Source organism: Mustela putorius, unplaced genomic scaffold (assembly GCF_011764305.1).
Source record: "Mustela putorius furo isolate JIRA1106 unplaced genomic scaffold, ASM1176430v1.1 tig00000281_pilon_pilon_pilon, whole genome shotgun sequence".
Classification (NCBI taxonomy): Eukaryota; Metazoa; Chordata; class Mammalia; order Carnivora; family Mustelidae; genus Mustela; species Mustela putorius.
Window position 1 is genome coordinate 30,946,776 of NW_025421343.1, and position 8,641 is coordinate 30,955,416.

The 8,641-nt window shown below is 48.9% G+C and overlaps 1 pseudogene; it reads right to left on the reverse strand.

Moving 5' to 3' along the window:
* Nucleotides 1-4,156: 4,156 nt before the first annotated feature.
* Nucleotides 4,157-7,794, reverse strand: LOC123391794 (annotated as a pseudogene).
* Between the last annotated feature and the right edge of the window lie 847 nt (nucleotides 7,795-8,641).

The window sequence follows — 8,641 nt, forward strand, 5'->3', positions numbered from 1 at the left end:
AAGCAGAGGCTGTCGATGCCCAAGCCCGGCTTTAAGGCACGAATCAGAGCAGCGAGGGAAGGCTGGGTTCCTCCTCCCAGCGGGGCTTCGTTTATAGGAACGACCAGCTCTGTTCTTACCACCTGGGCTCCAGCCACAGCGGGTCTGGGAGCTTCACGCTTCTGCCTCCAGAAACGGTCTTCGGAGGTCTGGCAGGCTCCTTTCCTTCCCAAAATTGAAATGCTCCAATGTCCTTCTAGGGTCAGGCCTTGAATCCTAAAAGACGAACCAGGTACCCTAGTCTAGGGCTGTAGGCAGGGTGTGAGCCCCAGCCCAAGCCAGGCCGGTTGGCTTGTTCCAAGCTCCCACAGGTCCAACATCACCCATTGTGGTCCAAGTTGTATTGGTCTGTTTTTATTTGGTCATGTACATTGTTTTGAAGAACACATCGTGGACAGTTCCAATCCTGGGTACATGCACAGCATTGAAAACAGAGACTGAACAAGTACCAACAAACAGCAGCGTTGTTCACAGTAGCCCAATGCTGGAATGGATCCACATGTCCTCTCACCGACGAACGCATAAACAAAATGCCTATCCATCCAATGCAATATATTTTTTTTCAATGCAATATATTTTTTTAAAGGTTTATTTACTTGAGAGAGAGACAGAGCATGAGCACAGAGGGAGAGGGAGAAGCAGACTTCTGTTGGTCTGGGAGCCCAATGCTGGACTTGATCCCAGGACCATGGGATCATGATCTGAGCCAAAAGCAGATGCCTAACTGACTGAGCCACCCAGGCGCTCCCATAAATATAATATTATTCAGGCTTAACAGCACATGCTACAACATGGATGAAACTTGAAGACATTATGCTAATTAGACCAGTCACAAAAAGACAAATATTGTATGGTTTCCCCAAGAGGAGATAGAGAAAATAAAATTCTTAGAGACAGAAAGTAAGAACAGTGGTTACCAGGGACTGAGGTGGAGGGAAAACTGGAAAACTGGTGTCTAATGGATACAGAGTTTCAGCTGGGGATGATGGGAAGGTTTTGGAAATGGATTGTGATGATGATTGCACAATGTCAATTGTTTAATGCCACAGAACTACACTTTTTTTTTTAAAGATTTTATTTATTTATTTGACAGAGATTATAAGCAGGCAGAGAGGCAGGCAGAGAGAGGGTGGGGAAGCAGGCTCCCTGCTGAGCAGAGAACAGAGGCCCTGCTGTGGGCCTCATCCCAGGACCCTGAGATCATGACTTGAGCCGAAGGCAGAGGCTTAACCCACTGAGCCACTCAGGTGCCCAGAACTACACTCTTTACAAAGGCTAAAGCGAATTTGCTGTTATGTATAGTATGCCATAATTTCAAAAATTGTGTTAAACACCTCCCTGAAAATCTCAGTCTAAAGTTGTCGGTGACCTGTCCCTGAAAGGAGCCTTATCTCCAGAGTGCATGTGGTGGGCTTTCCTGTTCTCTTGCTCCCACAGAAATACCTGATTAGTCACCAGAGTGAAGAGCAGAGATAAGGGCTTTTTTTTTTTTTAAAGGATTTTACTTATTTGAGAGAGAGGGGGAGGGTCAGAGGGAGAAGCAGACTCCCAGCCGAGCAGATAGCCTGATGAGGACCTGATCCTTGGATTCCAGGATCACTACCTGAGTGGAAGGCAGTCGCCTGAGCCACCCAGGCATCCAATAATGGGGTTTAAAAACACTTTACTATAAAGGCAACCTATAAGAAATAAGAAAAACCTTCACCATGATCTGAGCTCTTTTATACAACTATTTTCATATTTGCATGTTTCTTTCTAGCTGTGTCCATATGCAGTCTATTTTTATAGAGTTGCTGTAATATGAGATAGATATATGCATATATATAGCTTTTTCCACTAATTGTGAAATCACGAATACTTTCCTGTGATTTTACACCTTTTATAATAACTCTTATAATGGCCATATGATATTGCCTACACAATAATTTATTTATGCTTTTTATTAGATATTTAGAGTGTTTCTGGCTTTTTTTTTTTTTTACATCGGAGTTGATGCATATAGCTTTTATAATATGTTTAATTATTTCCTTGGGACAAATTCCCAAGAATGGGATGACAAAGTCAAAGGACAAACATTTTCATGACTCTCGATTCTTATTCCCCTATTGGATTCCAAAATCCAATTGTACTGACCTACAGATCACAGCATTTCAATGATACCACAGTCCATGCTATTGCTAAGGCCTACTCAGATTCAACAATATTTGAATGCATTTCTTTTTAAAGATTTTTTTTATTAAGTAGAGAGATTGTGTGTCCATGAGCTGGGGGAGGGGCAGAGGGAGACGGAGAGGATCCCAAGGAAACTCCCAACTGAGCATGGAGTCGGACGTGGGGCCTGGATCCCAGGACCCTGAGATCCCGTCCTGAGCCGAAATCAAGAGTCGGATGCTCAAGTGACTGAGCCACCCAGGAGGCCCTCGATTTTTGCATTAAAATATCTTCCTAGAACCTTAGGCTTTCAGAGCTGGAGGATACCTCTCATTTTACGAACAAAGCATGAACCCCAGAGAAATCATGTACAGCGTTCATCGTTGCAGGGCTGGAAAACAATAGCGCTTGTACAGGAATCCTTGATTGCCTGGTCCTTGAGCCCTCCGCACGCCTAGCTGGTGCAGTCTGGGTGTTTTGTTCTTTTAAAAAGATTTTATTTATTTATCATTTGGCAGAGAGAGAGAGAACACAAGCAGGGGGAGTGGGAGAGGGAGAAGCAGGCTTCGCACTGAGCAAGGTGACCCGATGTGGGGCTCGATCCCAGGACCCTCGTATCATGATCTGAGCCGAAGGCAGATGTTTAACTACTGAGCCATGCAGGGGCCCCAGTTTGGGGGTTTGTTTCTTTCCTGTTAATGCACAGCAGAGAAGTGACAGTGCATGTTTGTCCCCTGACCGTACCACCCAGAGCATCTCTTGCACCGCGTATGCTGGGGCAGTAGAAGCGGGAAAGCTCCAGACCTTTAAGACCCCACAGCTAAGCCAAGACCTCTGAGCGATAATGAAAGACTGACTGGTGCTGCTTCTAAAAGGGGGCTCCCTTAGGGCACCTGGGTGGCTCAGTGGGTTAAAGCCTCTGCCTTTGGCTCAGGTCATGGTCTCAGTGTCCTGGGATTGAGCCCTGCATCAGGCTCTCTCCTCAACGGGGGGTCTGCTTCCCCCTCTCTGCCTGCCTCTCTGCCTTCTTGTAATCTCTGTCAAATAAAAAAAGGGGGGGCTCCCTTCCTCCTTCTGGGGGTGGTTCTGGGCGACTGGCGTATTAATCATGAAGTAGCCTGTCTTTCCCTTCCCCTTTGCCTCCACTTAGACTCCTACCTTGCGGGGCCAGGAATAACCTTTCTCCGGCTTTGTCTGTGCTCACCCTCTCTGATCTTTCAGTACTAGGTCCTCCAAGAAAGCTTTTTAAAAAAATCTTCCTATGTATCAGTTATCTATTGGTGCCTGAAACTTTTTACTCAAACTAACAGTTATTCGTTTTTTTTTTTTTTTAAAGATTTTATTTATTCATTCGACAGAGAGCATAAGATAGGAACAGCAGGCAGAGGGAGAGGGAGAATCAGGCTCCCCGCTGAGCAGGGGACCTGATGCAGGACTTGATCCCGGGACCCTGAGATCATGAGCTAAGCTGAAGGCAGACGCTTAACCCAGTGAGCCACCCAGGAGACCCGCAAACTAACAATTATTTGTAATTTCCCGTCTTTCTGTGGGTTGAGTGTTTTCAATGCTGGTTTCACCTGAAAACACTCATTCAACAGGGGTAGGAGGGCTGACCATCAAGATCTCTGGTACTTGTTGGCTCACAGCTGGGGCATCGCAGTTCCCCTTCCTGTGGCCTCTCCTCCACCGGTGGGCCCAATGGGCACGGGCGATATTCTAATGGGCATGTGCTTGTCAAGCCTCTGGTCTGACGTTGTCCCGTTGGCCAGAGCAGATCACAAGGCCACACTCAGAGTCTATGGGAGAGGGAGACATGCACAGTGGGTATACTGGGAGGCATAACTCAGGGGACCTTTCCTCGAACACATGGCTCCCATCGTTCCCACGTGCGAAATCCCCTCTCTGCTCCCGGTGCCCTCACACCTCATCTGATCACGCCCCAGGCTCACAGCGCAGGGCCTCCTGATCAGATCGGGTCCCGGTGCGTGCAGACTCTGCAGGTGCCATGCCTCTGCAGCTCTTGGTCTGAGGACTGTGAGCTTGAATGATAAACCACCTCCTCTTCTCCAGACACCCAGCAAGCGATGGTGAGAGGGGGCAGGATGACCTTGTAAGTACTCACCTCCAAAGCGGCTGCAGCAGGAGACACACAGTCATGGGGCAGTTCTGAAAAGAGCAGGAGCTGGGCGGTCAAGGCTCTCTGCTTTGGAGGTAAGCGTGCTCCTGCCCTGGGGCGGGGGGGGGCGGCTGTGAGCTGCTGGGACTGACCCCTCTGTCCATTGTTCTCGGTGCTTCTTTGTTTGCGGTCAGGGCTTGGGCTCTGCCTTCTGAGATACTCCTCCTGGTCAGGAAGAGCTGTGCCTGCAGATGAGGAGCCCTTATCCTGCTTTCTGCAGTAGAACCCCCCGTCCAACGACCCCCCCAGAAAAGAGTCTGCTTGGTTAGACAAAAGCCATTCCTGCAATTAATTTGGAGATGGTTCTCTCTTCACTTTGGGCACCATGTTGGAGAGCTATGGGGCTTCGAGCTTATGATTCTTGGATCTGGGGAGGGCTACTGGGCACCACCTCGTACCTTTCTGAGGTTTTTTTTTTTTTTTTAAAGATTTTATTTATTTATTTGACAGACAGAGATCACAAGTAGGCAGAGGGGCAGGCAGAGAGAGAGAGAGGGGAAGCAGCCTCTGTGCTGAGCAGAGAGCCCAATGGGGGGCTCGATCCCAGGACCCTGAGATTATGACCTGAGCCGAAGGCCGAGGCCCAACCCACCGAGCCACCCAGGTGCCCTCTTTTTGAGGTCTTAACAAAGAGTCACAGCCTCAAACTTGATTTGGTCTCTACCTTGAAGCCATGTCTTTCTTGGAAACTTGTGGGTTAGAGAGACTGGAAATACACAACACTTTATTTCATTTATTATTATTATTACTATTATTTAAGAGAGAGAGAGAGAGCATGCAAGAGTGAGCAGGGGGAGGGGCAGAAGGAGAAGTAAGAGAGGAATGGCAGGCAGACTCCATGCTGGGTCAGGAACCCTTGAGGCTCATCTCATTACCACGACCCTGAGATCCTGACCTGGGCTGAAGCAGGGATCAGATGCTCAACTGGGGGAGCCACCCAGGCACCTGAAACATGTTATTTTGGAAGCCAGTACCCCCCCCTCTTCCAAATTCCTATGGGACACTGAACAATTCCTCCTTCTAGTCTCTTAGAGCAAAAGCCTCTAAAAAAAAAAAAAAAAGACAATTTACACTTTTAACATTCTGCCAGAAAATTCCTTGAGCCAGATTCATAAGCTTATTAGGGAAGTTTTCTACCTTCTAATTTGCTGCTGCGGACAGCTTTGTGGGACGACTGTCACCACTCCCTGTTTCACTGCTAGAGGACACAGGTGGCTGCCTTTTCCTTCAGTAAATTTCCCCTGAGACCTCCAGCCTCCCTTTGCCACACAATCCAAGGCCAATACTGCATGTCTGTGCTTTTGTTATGGTGCTACCTTAGTTCTGTACGCTATCCATTAGTGCATAACCAATCACTCCAAACTTGGAGTCTTAAAACAGTATTACCGTTTCTCTCATGTTTGTGCACCAGCTGGGAAGCTCCTCGGTCGGTTTTACTAGGGCGCATTCTTAAGGCTGCACGATAACTGCAAGGTCAACGGGACCGGAGTGTCCAAGACGGCTTTCCCCCGCGTCTGGCAGTGGGTGCCGACCAACAGCGAGACTGTCTCTGTTTTCCTGCACTTGGGCTCTTCTCTAGGCCAGACTGGCTTCCTTACCTGGCAACGAGAGCAAGTCCTACTGTGCAAGCCTCTGCTTGTGTATGTGTGTCGTTTGTCCCACTGGACAAGTCACGAGGCCAAGTCAGAGTTGACGGGGGAAGGCAACACCCAAGGGCATGGGTATCATGAGGCATGACTCCCTGGGGACCATGACTGTTCCAGTCAGCCACACCATGCCTCTAGACTCAATGAGTCTTCTTCTTTGGGCTCCCCAAGTGAAATCACAAGTAGGCAGAGGGGCAGGCAGAGAGAGAGGGGGAAGCTGAGCAGAGAGCCCAATACGGGACTCGATCCCAGGACACTGAGATCATGACCTGAGCCAAAGGCAGAGGCTTAACCCACTGAGCCACCCAGGCGCCCAACATAGTCTGTCTTTAAAATGGTCATTTCTGTATAATTCACTGGCCATCTGTAAGCTGCTACTGTTTCTTTCTTTTCTTTTCTTTTTTTTTTTTTTTTTTTTTTGACTAGGAACATAACTTTTTTCTTTGGGGGGATGGATGGGCAGATGTCTAATCTCAGAGCTTCTGGCTTCTTGTTGCCAGTGGCCTTGGTGATGTTCAGCACACTGAAGAGCACAGTCTCGCTCAAGGGCTGGCACACACCCGCGGTGACAATGTTGGATGGATGTCCCTGAAACGGGGAAGGGGGGCACAGGTGCATGGATATGTTCTTGTGGCATTTCTCGAAGTAGCTGTACTTTAGGTTGTGGTGGAGGTAGTCTCAGGGGGTGAAAATGGGCCTTTGTGTCTTCATCTTGGTCACCCCCCCCAGACGGGATCTGTCTTCAGATGGAGACACGATCAGTAAAGGGCCATTACTTGTCAGTACAGGTGTCCTCCGTGGCCTCCATCGGCATCTCAATGCCCAGACTGATGTTTCTTTAGTATCGCAGGACCTTCTCTTTGCCAGTTTCTCCAAACAGGCCCCTCTTCTTATGTTGGAAGCTGGTCAGCTGTTTCTGGTACACATGCTCAGCCTGAATGTCCGCCATCTTCCTGTGTACCTGAGGAAAGTCTGTAAGCTTCTTTAAGCAGAAATTTCTAGGTCTGTCTTTTAGACCTTCTATTCTATTGATAGCCTAGTACACAGTAATTGTTCATTAAGAGTCTCATGCTCTACTGACTGAGCCAGGCACACAGTAATTGTTCATTAAATATGAACTGATAGTAAGAAAGTTCTAGAAACACAGCACAAGGTATGGTAGTTTGTGTGGCGCTGGCATGGAGCTCCTCCTTGATGTTTCTCACCAAACACCCAAGTACTACACAGGTTCTCAATCTCCTCAGGTCCATGACTTTTCCAGAGTTCTGAGGAGCCACGAAAGGATGCTGACTGGTGGGAATGCGGTTTAAGCTATGTTAGTCTACGAACAGAATATAGTCTCCTCCATCATAATTACACTTAACACCTGCATCCCAGCCAGGTGCAGACCCTTTGAGGCCCAACCCAAGCCCAAGGCCTCCCTCTCATCTCTTATGGCCACGGCTCTCATCACATGTTCTGACCATGAGTCCTGGGTTTTGAGGAACTTGAAATCTAGTTGAGGAAGCAGAATGGGCACATATGAGAAAGCCCGAACTACTTACTAATCAACATGTCAACCAAGGCAAAAATCAGAACACGGCCATTGGGCCTGACCGTGTAGGGGATACAACACAGAAGTGGTCAGAATGCAGGGAGACTGGATCTAATACACTGGCTCTTTGGAGAAGGTGGAGTTCGAGTTTGATCTAGAAACAGGGTATGGATGGATATTGGTGGGGACAATAGAAGATGATCTAGTATTAGTGTCTGGAAAGGTCTGGAGTCCAATGAATGGGGTAGGAAATGAGCCCTCGATGTGTGGTAGAGATAATCAGATCCGGAGGCGGAAACAAAAAAGTTTGGGGAGATAAGTAGAGGACAGATGTGCATTTAAAAGCCTCAACAAATCAAACTGGACCCAGTGGGTCATCTCGGTACCTGAGATGGCCTCTGTGGGTGAAGTTTGTTTCTGGAGTTTTCCCTCACCCGACAGTGAAGTGGTTTTGGATTTGGGGCAGTTAAAGAAGGGAGAAGTAGAGGAGGTGGAAAGCTGCCCCGTCCCCAAGGGGGAGCCCAGAGCTCTGGGGGCGCGGCTGGGATGATGCCGCTGGCCTGGAGGGAGGGAGTTGGCCTTCCCGGGGTTCCACTCGGTTTGCTACAGCTGTCCCTGCTCCTCAGTTCCAACAGGTGACTCTTTTCCTTTCTGCGTTTGGGCTCTGCCACTCCTGCGTCTCTGCAACAGATGGAAACATCCCAGTGAGAGAAAAAGGAGGAACTTTTCTAGGCACACCATGGTTCTAGCGCATACTGGAAGCACCCTTCATAGGACATGAGATGAAGCCACAGAGGCCCCTGTGGAGGCCCAGAGAAGCGCTCAGCAGGGGTGACCCAGGCCCTGGAAGAATCCACGGTGGGGAACAAGGCGCCGAGGGCTGCCACAGGCTGAGCTCTGAAATGCTGAGACGAGGAACACGAATGTGCTGAGGCATGGAGCAGGAGAGGCTAACCGCAAGTCAAGGAAGCAGCGAATGCTGAGACTCGAGAAAAGGCAGAACAGCTCGGCACGGGTAACAAGGAAGCACTTTCTTGTGCCGGGGCCTGCTGGGCTCGGGCGTCCATCTTTCTGGTTCTAGAGAGGGGCCCAGAA